This window comes from Zalophus californianus, chromosome 6 (assembly GCF_009762305.2).
Source record: "Zalophus californianus isolate mZalCal1 chromosome 6, mZalCal1.pri.v2, whole genome shotgun sequence".
Taxonomy (NCBI): Eukaryota; Metazoa; Chordata; class Mammalia; order Carnivora; family Otariidae; genus Zalophus; species Zalophus californianus.
This window is the reverse complement of record NC_045600.1, coordinates 139,647,047-139,658,047: the sequence shown is the minus strand read 5'-3', so window position 1 is coordinate 139,658,047 and position 11,001 is coordinate 139,647,047.

The following is an 11,001-nucleotide window of genomic DNA, read 5'->3' as shown; positions in this document are numbered from 1 at the left end:
TGTAGGGCTGTGACGTTGGTCTCACATCCTGCTCTGTGCCCAGCACATGACCGGTGCTTAGGCAACATTTGTGGAATTGAATTTGGGGGAATATACTTGATATAATTGGATGCTTTTCTAGGGAGATTTAGGCAATCTGAGCAGAGCTGGGGAACTCCAAGGCCTTGGGGGATTGGAGGTGAGGGGGCAGAAATTCGGGAGGCAGGGATGTGGTAGGAGGTAGAAGCAACCAAAGACATGTTTTTGCAACTGAATTCGTCAGGATAGTCCAACTGCTGTAGCAAAGAAGCTCAAGATTGCAATGTCTTAACACAATAGAGGTTTAGTGTCTGCTCAGATCACAGTATTGATGTGTGTCTGACAGGTGGCCTCCCATGTGGTATATTCAAGCATGCAGCCTCCTTTCATTTTATAGCCCACCATCCCCCTAGGGCCTCAAAGTACTCTGCTGGGTGGGATGCTCTACATCCAGCTCATAGACAAGGAGCGAGAAGGAGAGGGAGTCAGGGAGGGACAGACAGAGTGAGAGGCTTGAGTGGCGGGCTCCTATGGACCAGCCCTGGAAGGTGTTGTCTTTCACTGCTGATCACATTCCATTGGCGAGGCCAACAGATAAGGAGCTATCTGCCATCGAAAAGAGTTTATTACCCACAGTTACCAAGAGGAGGGGACACGCCAAACCCATGGGGACCACACAGGGAAGAAGCAGGGTCAGTTAGGAGGCAGAGGGAGAGTGAAAAGCCTTTATTGTATTTTTCATGGGGAGGGATGGGTGAGGCGGGTTAAGCTGCTTTAGGATTGGCCAGTTTGGATAATTTTAGGGGCTCAAGGTGTAGGGGCTGCCTCTAGTTGTCCGATGCCTGACCCTAGGGTGATTAGGGCAGAGAAATAGTGTCATGCAGTCTTAAGAACCAAGAAAGCAGGAGATTGGGGGTTTGGGTTTGGACTGCTTAGTTTTCAGGTAACAGACCTGCTCTTGGGAGAGTTGACTATCTCTAAAAATCTGCTAACTCTGAGAGGGCAGTGTCCCCCGGGTCAGTTAAGGCTCCAAATGTGGGAACATCAGAATAAGAAGACATGCTTAATTCAATGACACAGTTAATTGTAAGAAAGGCAGGGAAATGTAATCTAGCTGTTTGCCCAGGGAAAAGAGATCAATTTTGGTAAGCACATTTAGTGTTTACCACAGCAACTTAATTAAGTGGAAAGAGCTTCTGGTTTGGAATAGAAGACACGTATTGAACTCCTAACCCTAGGACACAGAGCTGTGTGAGCCTGGACCAGTCACTTTCCCTCTCTGAACACCGGTTCTACCGGCTTTCCAAAGGGGAAAATAATTCAAGCTGTCTTTCACTGCAGTTGTGAGAATCAAATAAGATGTCATATAAGATGCTTTTGGCAAACTCCAGGGCACTGTTCAAATATTAACTGTAACTGTGCTTTTTTTTTTTTTTTTGTGGTCTTTCCAAGTTTTGGGGCCCACAGTGGATCTTGGAGGTAGAGCTCTGCTGTCATTTACACACAGAGCCCGCCCCCAACCTGCTTGGAGTGAGACCAGAATAGCAGCTGGGATGACCTGTTTCCCCAAAGCCACATGCAGAGGCTCAGAGGGTCTTTACAAGGATGGCTCAGGATTAACAGATGTGGCTGGGGGATTTCATGCCATATCCAGCTGGGAACACATGCGGCTCAACAGGAAAGATGGTGATTACTGACTCTGCCAATGCTTTTTAAAAATGATTCTTTCCCCCATTTTAAATCAGTACATGCTCATTAAAGAAATAGGGTTAAATATAGAGAAATACAAAGAAAAGTAAAAGGCACTCCTGGTTTCACCACACAATCATTGGTAACATTTTGTTTCTGCTTTTTTCCTTTTTGGTACTTTCCTACTGTGAAATGGCTTTTAATTCATTTATTCTTAATCAAAAATTCATTCTGATACATAGTATATACAAAATTCAAAAGTTACAGAGTGTATGCAGTGAAGAAGAATTCTCCCCCCTCCCACCTCCGCCTAGTTCCCTTCCTGGAAGGCAGCCTCAGTTACCAGCCCCTTGTGTTTCCTTCCAAAGTTAATCAATGTATACATAAGTATATGCATGCATAGTATTCTATTTTTAAAACACATTCTTGCATGGTACACACCCTCTTCAATAGCTTGCTCTTCCACATAATAGTATATCTTAGAGAAGGCTCCACAGCAGTTCATGGGAGCTGCGTCATTCATTTTAAAGGCTGTATAATATTCATTATATGGATTGTTTCATGATTTATTTAACGAGTCTGATATTGAAGGATCAGATTTAGTTTGTTTACAGTGTTTTGAATTTTTAACAATGCTGCAATGAATACTCTTATATATATGCTATTTCACACATGTGCAAGCATATCCGTAGGATAATTTTCTAGAATTGCAACTGCTGGATTAATGACTCTGCACATTTTAAATATTATGGTTACTGCCTCCAGAAAGGTCACATGCATAGAATGAGAGTGTTAGTTTCTTGTTACCCTTGCCAACAATCTGCTATTAAGCATTGTCAACTTGGCCAACCCGATAGGTAAAAATGTATCTCATTTAAATTTTCACATCTTTTTATATGTTTAAAATTCATTCTATTTCAGTTAATTGTTTTATCTTGTCCACATTTTCCTATTGGATTATTGTTCTTATTGATTTGTAGAAGTTCTTTATATATTAAGGGAATTGGCTGTTTGTCTGTGATACATGTTGCAAATATTTCCCTCAGTTTTACTTTTCTTAAGACTCTTTCTCAAAAAGAAAATTTTTATTTTTGTGAAGTTAGCATAATAACCTTTTCTTCATAGTTTCTAGGTTTGTATTATACTTTGAAAAAGGTCTTTCTCACTCCAAGAGTGTAAAAGTTCTTCTTGTACTCTTGTGATTTTATTTTGCACATTTGAACTTTTCTTTCATCAGGAATTTATTTTGGTATAAAAAATAAGGTTGAGATCAAACTTTTCTTCTCCAGCTAGAGACACAGTTTATCCCAACATCACTTCTTGAAAACCACGTCTTTTTTTCTACTGATTCAAAATGCCATGTTGACTGTGGGCTATATTTTCACCTGGATTTGGGTATGTTTCTGGAATCTGAAATCCGTTTCATTGATGGATTCTCTAAAAAAATAGACTGAGGTGGGCACCTGGGTGGCTTAGATGGCTAAGCGTCTGCCTTCGCCTCAGGTCATGATCCCAGGGTCCTGGGATCGAGCCCCACATCGGGCTCCTGGCTCAGTGAGGAGCCTGCTTCTCCCTCTCCCTCTGCCTCTCTCCTGGCTCATGCTCTCTCTCTCTGTATCTCTGTGTCTCAAACGAATAAATAAAATCTTAAAAAAAAAAAAAAAGAATAGACTAAGGGAGGGGGGATTGGGGAAAGTCTATGCAAGCTGTGACAGTTCAGCATAGGCCAGCAGGTGGAGGAACAGCATATGGAAGGGCTCTGAGGCAGGAAAAGACTTGGTACGCTGGAGGAACCAGAAGACAGAAGCCTGGTGCGGCTGGTCCTCAAGACAAGAAGCAAGTGGTACAAGATGAGGCTGGAAAGATGCAGAGGGGCCTGATTAGTCCTCATGGGCCATGTGAAAGCTTTTGTACCTGTCCTGTGCAGTCGGGAGACTTTGAAGGGCCTTAAGTAGGGGAGTGACATGATGTGGGTTACATAGGCACTTAAAAATCTCTCTTTAAAAAAAAAAAGGCTTAAGATGTTTATTGAATGAATGAAGACAGTAAGTGTAAGATTCATTATGCAGGGCCTCTGGGAGATGGGGGAGAAGTGCCCCTCTTTCTTTACTCTTGGGGTTTCTAGCGTCGCCTCCAGGCCCTCCAGCTCCCTCTGCTTCATTTTGCTGAAAGCAGTGAGACCAGCATATTAGCCAGTAATTAGCTTTTAATTAGAAAAGCATGGCTTTGCCTCCACGAAGGGACAGATACCTTTAAAAATTGAATCACTTTAATTGAATAAATCTTTTACCAGATAGTTTTGAAAATTCTAGTCCTTTCATTAGAAGACCCATGGAGCAAAACCATTTGAAATTGCTCAGTTAATATAGCCGTCACTGGAGCACCATCTTGAATATATTGTTTTTCATCACAAAGGGTAATCCAGCTCTTAGCCAGAACAATGCTCTTTCCTTGATGCTCCGGGCCTCCCTTGCAGGTCTGGAGCAGTGCTCCTCAAAGTGTAGTCCTGGCCGGCAGCAGCACCTTGTGGGAGCTTGCTGGAGATGCGGAATCTCAAACTCACCCCAGACCTCTCGAATCAGAGTCTTGGGGACTGGGGCCCAGAAGTTTGTGTTTGAAGAAACTGCCCAGGCAGTTCCTAGGTCCACTCAAGTCTGTATTCAGAGCTCCAAAGGCAACTAGGAAGCACTGTCCCATCAGCCTTTTGGATTAATGGCCATAGGCAAGGCATTCTTACTGAGCACTTCTGATCATATGTGCCCTCTCCAAACAAGTACGGAGCAAGTACAGAACGCCAGGTACTTCCTAGGGATTGGGAATACAAGGAAGTCTCTGTGCTCTAGGAACTTAGTCTAGAGGGCTTTTTTGTTTATTTATTTTTTGTTTTTAAGAGTGTGAATGGAGTTATTTAAGAGGGAAGTCCAGGATTCTATGGAAAGTTCGAGAGGCATGCCTCAGGTGGGTATCTGTTGTTTCTCACTCAGCATCAGATCTCATTTTTGGGGGGATAACTTCTTATGCTTTGGGGGAACCACCTCCTTCCCATCCTCAATATTAATGTTTCTGAAAACGCTGAGCCCATGCTGGGCCCGCAGGGTGGTTGAAGCTCACAAGCCGGGTCACAGGATTGCTGTAGCAATGGACATAGGGACTCAGCCCCACCTCCAGAGCCATAAGGGGTAGCGAGCTTTCAGTGACTTTCTGGCACAGGGGCTACTCTCCGCTGGGTGTGAAGGTGAGAGGGTCTGAGGTCTAGAGCTGCCCCAGCCCCCTGGTGACCATGAGGGGGAGCCTGTCTGAGAATCAAGACAACCGTGGAGGAGAACAGAGAGAGCTAGGCGAAGCAATGGAGTCACCCAAGCTCTGGTGACATTGTTCAGGCCCTTGCAGCCAAGCTGGGCCTGAAGCGAGCCCTCTCCCCTGGAGCTGGCAGATTCGTGAAGTCAGTGTGGGCTGGGTTCTTACCGCTTGCAGCTAACAGAATACTGATTGTCAATATTGGGACAAAATGATAATAGGTGGTTTAGTATTTATTTCACGTGAAGCTGAAATACTAGTGTTAATGCTGGTACTTTAAAATCAAGTATTTAAAATTCATTTTTAAATAATCAGTGACACTAAAACCTTAATCCATTTCAAATATAAACTATATATAAACATATTACAAGACATCAACTGAAAGTATTAATTAAGGTATGAACACAAAACAAACATTATTATTCTATTATTCTGATACATGATATTACCCCCCACAAACCTTGCTACTTCCCCTCTATCCTTCTCTCCTGGTCCTGCTGAGTGCTCCCTGCCACTCTCACATAGCCCGTTTGTGTGTGTGTGTGTGTGTGTGTGTGTGTGTGTGTGTGTGTGTGTGTGTGTGTGTGTGTGTCTATGTGGTTCTGGCTGCCCTCTGCTGCTAGCTGCCGCTGTCTCTCTTTGTTCTCTCTAAACCCTGCCTATCCCTTTGTCAACAGTCCCTTTATTAAACTCTTCTCAATTAGCTAGTTAGAGTGTGCCATCTGTTTCCCCATACAGGTCTCAACCCCAAAGCCGAAGCCACTCACTGGAGAGGGTAGCCTGGTGCAGCATCTGGCCTAGCTGTGGGGGAGGGTGGTCAGGGAAGGTTTCCTGGGGGAGAGGGTATGTGCGCTGCTTTGCTGCTTTCGGGGAATGAATAGGAGTTAACCAGGTAAATGGTGATGCTGCTCATCCCTCCAGACTGATTCTAGGACTCACCGCCTCTGGGAAGCCTCCCTGATCTGGAGGAGTTGGAGGATGACAGGGAAGACATTCCAGACAGAGAGAGAAGGACAGAAAGCCTAGGGAGATACCACAGGGCTGAGAGCTGCCAGTTTCCTGCAAGCTCTGAACACAGATTATAAGAACGAGTAGAGATAAGGGGTGTCTGGGTGCCTCAGTTGGTTAAGCATCTGCCTTTGGCTCAGGTCATGATTCCAAGGGTCCTGGGATGGAATCCTGCATCAGGTTCCCTGCTGAGTGGGGAGCCTGCTTCTCCCTCTGCCTCTGCCCGTGCCCCCCTGCTTGTGCTCTCTCTCTCTCTCTCTCAAATCAATAAATAAAATCTTTAAAAAGAGAAAGAGAGAGAGAGCAGAAGCAGGGGGAGCAGCAGGCAGAGGGAGAGGGAGAAGCAGGCTCCTGCTGAGCAAGGAGCCCAATGTGGGGCCAGATCCCAGGACTCTGGGATCATGACCTGAGCCAAAGGCAGATGCTTAACCTACTGAGCCACCCAGGTACCCAATAAATAAAATCTTTAAAAAAAAAAAGAGTGGAAGTAAATGGAAGGTGGGCAAGGTAGGCAGCGTCCAGGACCCCGCTTTGCCCAACATATGATGCTTTCTCTAATATCTGGCCAGAGCAAGGACGATAAGGAGCCACCCAGTGGGTATGGACCACATCTTCTGCTTGGACGTTTGAATTGGTGCTCATCCAAGATGGGAGTGGACCAGTTTGTGCTCTGCCCATGGATTTCCCAAAAGCTCAGGAAGACCATGGGGGGAGCTTAGTCCAGAACATCTCTCACCAGGAAGAAAGGGCATGGGGTCCTTTCGGCTCTGACCCAAGGGCTTGGCCAATGAGCCCAGGAGATGTTTCTTGATGGGATGATGTCCCACTCAATACACATGGGGGACAAACAGCTACGGCTGGGGGATAGAAAGGAACCTAGTTGTGAAACTCTTGTCCGCAAACGATGCCAGAAACAAAAAAGTCATCCTGAGTGACAGTGGTTAATTAATGGCCTTGAAGGGTGGCTTCTGGCTGGGTGCTCAGACACAGTGATGAGCTTGGTTGTTGAGGGCTTCCCAGGACAACCGGTGACTCCCTGCGTTCAGCTGGGCAAGGAGGTGGAGGCCCAGTTGACCTGGGAATTGGAGGAACCCTGACACCTCCAGGACATCCTCTCCCATGACACCCTGAACCCGAAGACAGAATGTGAATACTCCAGTGTGCTCGCCTGAAACAGGTGGACTCAGGGACACCCCAGTTGACTTCTCTTTGACATGTGGGAGGCAGCTGCATTAAAACTCATGATGGGGGAAGAAGGGGGCTGAGGAGCGCAGAGGGCAAGATCACCATTTATTGAGTCTTTACTAAGTGACAGACATAAGCTAGGTTCTCACAAAAACCTCCCAGAAACAGAGAGCTAGGCCTTATTTACACCTGTTTTACAGATGATAAAGGAGAGAATGAAGAGGTTAAGAAAGTTTCCCAAGGTCACAACTAATAAAGGTGAAGCTGGGATTCGAACCCAAGCTCCCCTGGCTTCAAAGGGCGTACCTACCTGTTCTACTGCAGGTGTGGTTGTGTTGAAAATTGATAGGAAATGGCCCCTCTGTGATTGAAGAGCTGGGCAGTGTGCAGAGCCTGAGCCTGGACCTGGTTCCACTTCTCACTGGCTGGGGATGCTGGGCAAGGACTTGAAACTTTCCCTTCTTCAGGTCCTGCAGCTGCAGCCAGTGATGGATCATGGTGGGGGCCTTCTCGCAGGGCTGGTAGCCAAAAAGCATCTATTTAGAGGATGTAGTGCAAAGAGCCTCCAGAACGGATTTGAAGGAATGGCAAGCTTTTCTTTGTCTTCTGTGTTTGTTACCTCGTTCCCTGGATGAGGACAGAGTTTCTCCTGGGTGAAGTCCAGTATCGACACTTCCTCGTGAATGTCTTAGGAAAGGCTGACAAGTCGGCCAGCTTTTTGTGCAGTGTCATTTCCTCATCTTAGTCTTGTGCTTCCAGCCTTGCTCCGTAAGTCTTGGCCCTAGTGATTTCAAGACCCGCGGCCTCGGGCTTGCCGGCCCCTCTGGGGTGTGGGCCTTGCCCTGTGCTAGAAGCTGGCCCTAGCTGGAACTGGTCTGGAGCCCTCTCCCCTTGCCTCCTCACATGCTCAACTCCAGCCTGTCCAGCTTGTCCTGGCTCCTGATGTTCCCATTTCTGACTTGGTAAATTCAATCTTCCTTCTTCCCTCAACTCCATTTTGGAGGCTTCCTCGACGAGCTCTGGCCCTGGCTGCCCATCCCACCCAGCTCCTGGGACCCTCCAGCTCAGTGCAGTCTGCATGTACTTCATGCCCACTAGGCTCACTGTGGCTCGGTGGGCAGGACATGGAAGAGTTAAGGCCTCTGGTACCATGACAGAGGCATGGATGGTCTTGCTGAAGGGCTGTGAGGGTGGACAGGATTAGACACCCCTGCTCTCAAGTCTAGTTCTCCAGTTTCACCAGTCCAGTTTGGGAAGTGGGTGTGCACTTTGGATGAGAGAGTTAGTTGCCTCTGAGAAGAGTTCTAGAACACTGAATCTGAAAAAGACCCAAGACCCTTTCATAGATGGGAAAACTGAGGTTGAGTGTATTTGATGCATGCAACTCATTTTTGGAAGAACTGAAGCCAGTTTTAGATTCCCATTTTGATGCTCTTTGCCCCATATTGCATGGATGAGCAATTTTTTCTTTGAATTTCAGATATGTTTTGGTCTAAGAGGGATAGTCATTTCTTGATGTTAGTTCCAAGCAGAGGAGCTAGTGGAAAAGAGCATATGGCAAAGAAGTAATGTGCCCGGCAGTCTGCTGTGTGCTCTTAGAAATATCTCAGGGAGATCCTACTGGTGACTTATGAGGCAGGTTTTTTCTGGGTTCACTTTAAAGACATGGAAAACTGAGGCTTAGAGAGGACAAATGAGTCTGTAAGTGACCACTCTTAAGTAATGGAAGAGAGCTGTACATAGTGGTTTGTTTGCTTCTAAGGTCCAGGGTCTTTCCATAATGCCACACTGTCTTTTAAACTGTGTACTTACAGGGCGCCTGGGTGGCTCAGATGGTTAAGCGTCTGCCTTCGGCTCAAGTCATGATCCCAGAGTCCTGGGATCGAGTCTCGCATCGGGCTCCCGCTCCTTGGGAGCCTGCTTCTCCCTCTGCCTCTCTCTCTCTCTCTCTCTCTCTCTCTCTCTCTGTATCTCATGAATAAATAAATAAAATCTTTAAAAAAAATAAACTGTGTACGTACAGGTGCGGGTGTGAGCATGTGTGTGTGTGTGTGTGTGTGTGTGTGTGTGTGCGCGCGCATGCGCGCAACACTTGCCTGGATGCAGGTGGATAGAACAGAAGCCCTGGGTGGAGTGGTGATGGTTAATGTCCCCCGATGGCGACGATGAGGATGCTGATTTATGGAAGTCCTAGGCTGGCCTTCCCATTAGAGCTGGTCCAGGCTGGCATGTCAGGAATGATCTGAAAGGGCCAAGTGGCCAGCCATCCAGGGGGTGAGGGGTGACCAGGGAGGCCTCTGTCCTGAGAGGGGCTGGAGCCAGTTGCACCAAGGGTCCCTCCTAACTCTGAGATGTTCCCATGACTGTCACGAGGTGACTGAGATGACCAGTGAGCCACGGGACTCTGGGTTTTCTCCTGGCAGGTGTGGATGGCTACTGTGGGTGTTAGCGTGTGTGGGCACATGGCCTCTCCGGTGTGAGTGTGTGTTCAGGAGTTGACAGGAGCCATTTGGTTGGGCCTCTCGCTCACAAAGGGCTTCAGATATGGGCTCTTGATATTATCCCCAAATGAGGTTACACACGCAGTCCAAGATATGCTGACAAGATGGAGAGGAGAAGACATTCATCACATGGCTCTAAGCACATTGCATTACCCCAGCGCGCTGCCTGCCGTGCCCTAAGAATTAATAGTTCATAAATCCTATGATTATTTTGTGGATAACACAATTATATTGCATTTAAAACACATGACAATAATTTGTTAAATGTTAACATTTAGGACAGCTACAAATATGGGGACTCAGTTGCAGCGATTTCTCATTCTGTAATATTCTGGAAGCCTCAAAACTGCAAGTGGCCTGAGTCTCTCGTGATCTCTGAGGACCCCCGAGTGTGGATGTTCAGGTTGTTATGATTATTTGTGTGGTGCCAGTGAAAGAGTGTGTTTGTGAGGCTGTGAGGGTGTGTGTGTGGGGGGGTTGTTGTGAAAGAGTGTGTTTCTGTGGTGCTGGGTACCAGGGTAGGGCCACCCCTAGTCTCTGGGGACAGGGGGAGGGGAACTGTCAGATCACTGCAAACCTAAGACGTCAGGGGCCTAACTTGATTTGATGATTTGGCCCGAGTAACCCTCTCAAATTGGAAAAATCAAGGACCCAGCATGGAGGCAGCCTGTCTGGGCTGGGGCTGGTAATGAAGACTAACAAGGGTTGATGGAGCCCGGGAGCGATGGGCTGAGATGGCCCCGAGCCGCCTGGCACCCTGGGCCCTGCAGCCATTCAGTGCTGCCCAGCCTGGCCTAATGCTATCACCCACAGAGATCCTCATTGATAAGGGCCAAGAGAAAGGGAGAGCAGCTTTGCAAGCCACAGCAGGACAGCCTACAGAGACCTGACAGGAAGCTGCCCTTATGGGCTGGCAAAGCTGAGATCCCTAGATGGAACTCTCTGGAGGGTACTTGGTCAAGTACCCACAAGGATCAGGGGACTTACCTATCCTTTAAAAATATATCCCATAAATACATGTTCATTTTAGGGAACTTGGAGATCTAGGATATCATAAAGAAAAAACCCCAGCCTTACCTAGAGTAGCCCCACTGTCCACACTGGGTAGGACCTGGCCCAGGCGGGTGGTCCACAAGGAGGAAAATCTCCCTGGACAATTCCTCAGGAATGTGTCACATTAGGAGGGGACACACCATCTCTCAATCCATACAACCCAACCATTTTCTTCTGGGATGGGACCAGATCACTGTTTTGTTGGTTGAGCCCCAGAAAAAGTAGCTGGCTTCCATTTAGGGGACAGGTC